This window comes from Bos javanicus, chromosome 14 (assembly GCF_032452875.1).
Source record: "Bos javanicus breed banteng chromosome 14, ARS-OSU_banteng_1.0, whole genome shotgun sequence".
NCBI lineage: Eukaryota > Metazoa > Chordata > Mammalia > Artiodactyla > Bovidae > Bos > Bos javanicus.
The window spans coordinates 76,686,120-76,692,772 of record NC_083881.1 but is presented as its reverse complement, the minus strand read 5'-3'; positions in this window follow the sequence as shown (position 1 = coordinate 76,692,772).

Below are 6,653 nucleotides of genomic sequence, written 5' to 3'. Positions count from 1 at the left end.
GCGCATTGCTCAGCCAAGATGGATTCCAGCGAAGAGGATTCTGGGAGGTTGGTAGGTCACACGGACTGGTGTTTCCTTTTGACCTTTCCCAAATTCTTCTGGTTGGTGGTAGCATGTCAGCTCCTTGCTCCTTACCAGGCCTCCTGTCATAAAATAACTATAAAATAACTCATGCAAATGGTCACTGAGGTGCCTGGCCAGGGTGGACGGCTTCAGTCACTGTTTCCCCTAACAGTTTGGTCAGCAGAGTAAGGGACAGGAAGTAGGAGAACTCCTTGATGTTTGTTAACGTATGTTAAAGAGAAAAACCACAGGCCACATGTAATGCCACTTGTGCCAAAGCCCATGATTCCACCTGGATTTAATCTAATTGTAGTTTCAACCTTCCTCAGAAATGCAACCTTAATCAAGCAGTTGGAATTTTCTGGGCATATGTCCTCTTGGAGGAGGTCGCCATTAACCCCACCATAGAGCCGCCAGAACTTACACAGGACTGGGAAACAGACTCGGGGATGGCACAAGCAGAACCTTGTGTACCGGGACCCTGACCCAGATTTGCCCAGGAGGGTCCAGGAGTCTCTGGAGGAGGCGAGGGTCGGCGGAGGCCTGCTGCAGGGTCGGGAGCACTCGGTGCGACAGTGCGTGCACAGACCTTTTGAAGGAGGTCGCCATTATCTTTGTTATATACAGTATACGGTGAAGTCGCTTATGCATGTCCCACTCTTTGCAACCCCATGGACCATAGCCTACCAGGTTCCTCCATCGGTGGGATTTTCCAGGCAAGCATACTGGAGTGGGTTGCCATTTCCTTCTCCAGGGTCCCAACCCAGGGATCAAACCCAGGTTTCCAGCATTGCAGGCAGAGGTTTTACCTCTGAGCCACCAGGGAAGCCCCTTTTACCTTCATTACCTCCACCATAGTTTGGCCCCAGGCAAATAGCAGGGTGAGAACACAGCCCCATCCATCAACAGAAAATTGGATTAAAGATTTACTGAGCATAGCACCATCCATCAGAACAAGACCCAGTTTCCCCCTCAGTCAGTCTCTCCCATCAGGAAGCTTCCATAAACCTCTTATCCTTCTCCATCAGAGGGCAGAGTGACTGAAAACCACAATCATAGAAAACTAACAATCTGATCACATGGACCACAGCCTTGTCTAACTCAATGAAACTATGAGCCATGCCCTGTAGGGCCACCCAAGACGGATGGGTCAAGGTGGAAAGTTCTGACAAAACGTGGTCCACTGGAGAAGGGAATGGCAAACCACTTCAGTATTCTTGCCTTGGGAACCCCTTTTTATACTGAAAAGCCAAAGATAGGACACTAAAAGATGAACTCCCCAGGTCGGTAGGTGCCCAATATGCTACTGGAGATCAGTGGGGAAATAACTCCAGAAAGAATGAAGAGAAGGAGCCAAAGCAAAAACAATGCCCAGTTGTGGATGTGACTGGTGATGGAAGCAAGGTCCGATGCTGTAAAGAACAATATTGCATAGGAACCTGGAATGTTAGGTTCATGAATCAAGGCAAATTGGAAGTGGTCAAACAGGAGATGGCAAGAGTGAATGTCAACATTCTAAGAATCAGCGAACTCAAATGGACTGGAATGGGTGAATTTAACTCAGATGACCATTATATCTACTACTGCGGGCAGAAATCCCTCAAGAAATGGAGTAGCCATCATGGTCAACAAAAGAGTCCAAAATGCAGTACTTGGATGCAATCTCAAAAACGACAGAATGATCTCTGTTCTTTTCCAAGGCAAACCATTCAATATCACAGTAATCCAAGTCTATGCCCCAACCAGTAACGCTGAAGAAGCTGAAGTTGAACGGTTCTATGAAGACCTACACGACCTTTTAGAACTAACACCCAAAAAAGATGTCCTTTTCATTATAGGGGACTGGAATGCAAAAGTAGGAAGTCAAGAAACACCTGGAGTAACAGGCAAATTTGGCCTTGGAATACAGAATGAAGCAGGGCAAAGACTAATAGAGTTTTGCCAAGAAAATGCACTGGTCATAACAAACACCCTCTTCCAACAGCACAAGAGAAGACTCTATACATGGACATCACCAGATGGTCAACACCAAAATCAGATTGATTATATTCTTTGCAGCCAAAGATGGAGGAGCTATATACAGTCAGCAAAAACAAGACCGGGAGCTGACTGTGGCTCAGATCATGAACTCCTTATTGCCAAATTCAGACTGAAATTGAAGAAAGTAGGGAAAACCACTAGACTATTCAGGTATGACCTAAATCAAATCCCTTATGATTATACAGTGGAAGTGAGAAATAGATTCAAGGGATTAGATCTGATAGAGTGCCTGAAGAACTATGGATGGAGGTTTGTGACATTGTACAGGAGGAAGTGATCAAGACCATCCCCAAGAAAAAGAAATGCAAAAAGGCAAAATAGTTGTCTGAGGAGGCCTTACAAATAGCTGAGTAAAGAAGAGAAGCCAAAGGCAAAGGAGAAAAGGAAAGATAAACCCACTTGAATGCAGAGTTCCAAAGAATAGCAAAGAGAGATAAGAAAGCCTTCCTCAGTGATCAGTGCAAAGAAATAGAGGAAAACAATAGAATGGGAAAGACTAAAGATCTCTTCAAGAAAATTAGAGATACCAAGGGAACACTTCATGCAAAGATGAACACAATGAAAGACAGAAATGGTATGGACTTAACAGAAGCAGAAGATATTAAGAAGAGGTGGCAAGAATACACAGAAGAACTGTACAAAAAAGATCTTCATGACCAAGATAATCACGATGGTGTGATCACTGACCTAGAGCCAGACATCCTGGAATGTGAAGTCAAGTGGGCCTTAGGAAGCATCACTACAAACAAAGCTGGTGGAGGTGATGGAAATCCAGTTGAGCTATTTCAAATCCTAAAAGATGATGCTATGAAAGTGCTACACTCAATATGCCAGCAAATTTGGAAAACTCAGCAGTGACCACAGGACTGGAAAAGGTCAGATTTCATTCCAATCCCAAAGAAAGGCAGTACCAAAGAATGTTCAAACTACCGCATATTGCACTCATCTCACACGCTAGCAAAGTAGTGCTCAAAATACTCCAAGCCAGGCTTCAACAGTATGTGAACCGTGAACTTCCAGATGTTCAAGCTAGTTTTAGAAAAGGCAGAGGAACGATAGATCAAATTGCCAACATCCGCTGATCATCAAAAAACCCAGAGAGTTTTAAAAAAAAATGCCTACTTCTGCTTTATTGACTATGCCAAAGCCTTTGACTGTGTGGATCACAACAAATTGTGGAGAATTCTTAGAAGAGATGGGAATACCAGACCACCTTACCTTCCGCTTGAGAAATCCGTATGTAGGTCAAGAAGTAATAGTTAGAACTGGACATAGAACAACAGACTGCTTCCAAATTGGGAAAGGAGTATGTCAAGGCTGTATATTGTCATTCTGCTTATTTAACTTATATGCAACTTATATGCATATACGTTATGCATCATAAGAAATGCTGGCCTGGATGAAGCACAAGCTAGAATCAAGATTGCAGGGAGAAATATCAATAACCTCAGATATGCAGATGACACCACTCTTATAGGAGAAAGTGAAGAAGAGCTAAAGAGCCTCTTGTTGAAAGTGAAAGTGAAAGAGGAGAGTGAAAAAGCTGGCTTAAACTCAACATTAAAAAAACTAAGATCATGGCATCTGGTTTCATCATGTCATGGCAAATAGATGGGGAAACAATGGAAACAGTGACAGATTTTATCTTTTTGGGTTCCAAAAGCACTGTAAGATGGTGACTGCAGTTATGAAATTAAAAGATGCTTACTCCTTGGAAGAAAAGCTATGACCAACCTAGACAGCATACTAAAAAGCAGAGACATTACTTTCTCAACAAAGTGTAGTGAAAGCTATGGTTTTCCCAGTAGTCATGTATGGATGTGAGAGCTGGACCATAAAGAAAGCTTAACACTGAAGAATTGATGCTTTTGAACTGTGGTGTTGGAGAAGACTCTTGAGAGTCCCTTGGACTGCAAGGAGATCCAACCAGTCCATCCTAAAGGAAATCAGTCCTGAATATTCATTGGAAGAACTGATGTTGAAGTTGAAACTCCAATACTTTGGCCACCTGATGCAAAGAACTGACTCATTTGAAAAGACCCTGATGCTGGGAAAGGCTGAAGTCGGGAGGAGAAGGGGGCAACAAAGGATGAGATGGTTGGATGGCATCACCGACTCAATGGACATGAGTTTGAGTAAGCTCCGGGAGTTGGTGATGGACAAGGAGGCCTGGCGTGCTGCAGTCCATGGGGTCACAAAGAGTCAGACACGACTGAGCGACTGAACTGACTGCACTGAGGCAGCACATGGGCCTTCTCCCTGACACCACACCAGAAGAAGACGAGGGAATCACATGATAAAACCCCTGGGTCTCTTCCTTCCAAAAAGCAGTTATCCTGGCCCCCAATAATCCTTTGTTTTCTTTTACTAATGACTTCCTCACCCCACCCCGGTTTCTATAAAAGCCTTCTGCCTTGAGCTGCTCCTGGCCTCTGGAGTGCCCTTCTAGTACCAGATGGAATGCTTCCTGGTTCATGAATTGTCTAATAAAGCTAATTACACTTTCAGAGATACTCAGTTGAATTGATTTTTGACTGGTAAATCAAATGAAAAGATGCTTGCTATAATGTTATGATGACCCCTTGTAGTTCAAAGTCAAAATGATCCTTTGAAAAGTTAATCCTGGCACCATGAGCAGCAAGTATCTTAGAGTTTAAGTAACTCCTTTCCATGTTTCCCCACACTATTGTCAGTGGTTATCTCTTCGGAGTGGTATTAGAGGGACTTTCATCTCATGTATTTCTGTAATAGTCAAAAGTTTTGCAAAAAGCATGCATTGCTCTGGTGATCAGAGCAAAACACAATGAAGGCTAAACAAAATACAAAGGAAACGATCACCCTTCTCGGTAGATGTTCATTTCTCTGCAAGCCCAAAGATAGAATCTGGATTAAAGTACATTAATGCTCTTAGCCTTTCTAAATAAACAGGATTTGGGCCCTTTTACCTTTGCTTTAAAGTTATATAAGTATTTTATCTAAATATTATGAGTGATGATTCGTTTTTTGTACTTTTCTAATCAGATTAAAATTTTTTCCCTAGAACAGATTTAGTACTAAGACATTAAACAGGGTCTCTGAAGAACAGTAAGATATCATGAAGGAAGACACATATTATATCAGGTCCAGCCTTAATTAAGGTTTAAAGAATATCATTTTGATAAAGTATAAAAGATAAATATTAGGGCAGATAGCACCTTACAAACCCCTGACAAAACAGATTTCATCACCAGCCAACACATGAAGTGCTTTTCGTCTTCTCTTCGGCAAGAAGAAAAATATTAAAACATCCTTAAAACTTTAAATTAGCCAAAGCCAACAAAGCAAAAATAGGCCCACTTTTAACCTTAAACAAGAGATTCTCCTGACCGACGTGGCCCAGAAAGGCAATGATGCTGATGGCAAACCCTCCTGCTTCTAAGAGAGTAAAACCAGGAGCACAGCTGGGCTGAGCACCGTGATAGCCGTTCTGAATCAGTGTCAAGGGAGCATCCTGCTTTGCCTGCGGAGTCCTCGTACTGAATTCGGTCACATGCTCTCTGGGGTTTCTCACTGTAACCCCCTTTAATCCAGCTGGGATTCTTGAAGAACATACACGGAAGTTCATGTGGCTTCAAAACTCAGTTTTTCATCATGATGGGATTTTCTGGACTGATATGGGAAGTCTGCGTTTATGTTCACATGTTCTAATTGGAAAGCTTGAGTACTGGAGAAAACAGTTAAGCAGAGGTAACCGCAAACCCGTCGACACAAGCATTGCCTCTGCTGGGCCCATGTGCTCTTAGAAACCCCCCACCTGCATGGACTAACCTTAGCTTCCAGCAGGCAATGTGGGGCTCTCACATCCCTGAGCACACTGTCCACCCCACTGCAGAGAATCTGCTTTTTTTCTGAACACTTTTTTCTGAACTGAAGTGTTAAAGCAGAGCTCCTTGGAGAAATAGCTGATTCTAGGTCTGGGTGAAAATGGAACAAAAGAAGCACAGACCAGGCTGTCGTTACAGAAAGCAAGGAAGTTGTCAAAGACTGCTGCTGCTGCTGCTAAGTCGCTTCAGTCGTGTCCAACTCTGTGCGACCCCATGGACTGCAGCCCACCAGGCTCCTCCGTCCATGGATTTTCCAGGCAAGAGTACTGGAGTGGGGCACCATTGCCTTCTGCGTGTCAAAGACTACTGGGGTTAAATCAGAAGAACACGATGGGGACTTCCCTGGTGATCCAGTGGCAAAGACTGGGCTGTCAACGCAGAGGCCTGGGCTCCATCCCGGGTCAGGGAAACAGACCCCACGTGCTGCAGCCAGCCACTGGTACAGCCAAACAAGGAAGTAAACATGTAAAAAGGAGAAGACGACTATGCTTAAATCCATGTGTTAATAATAATAATATTTTTATCAAAAAGAAAATTCCCAGAGATAAATCCACGCACCTAGGGACACCTTATCTTTAACAAAGGAGTCAAGAATACACAAAGGAGAAAAGACAATCTCTTTGACAAGTGGTGCTGGGAAAACTGGTCAACCACCTGTGAAAGGATGAAATTAGAACACTTGGTAAC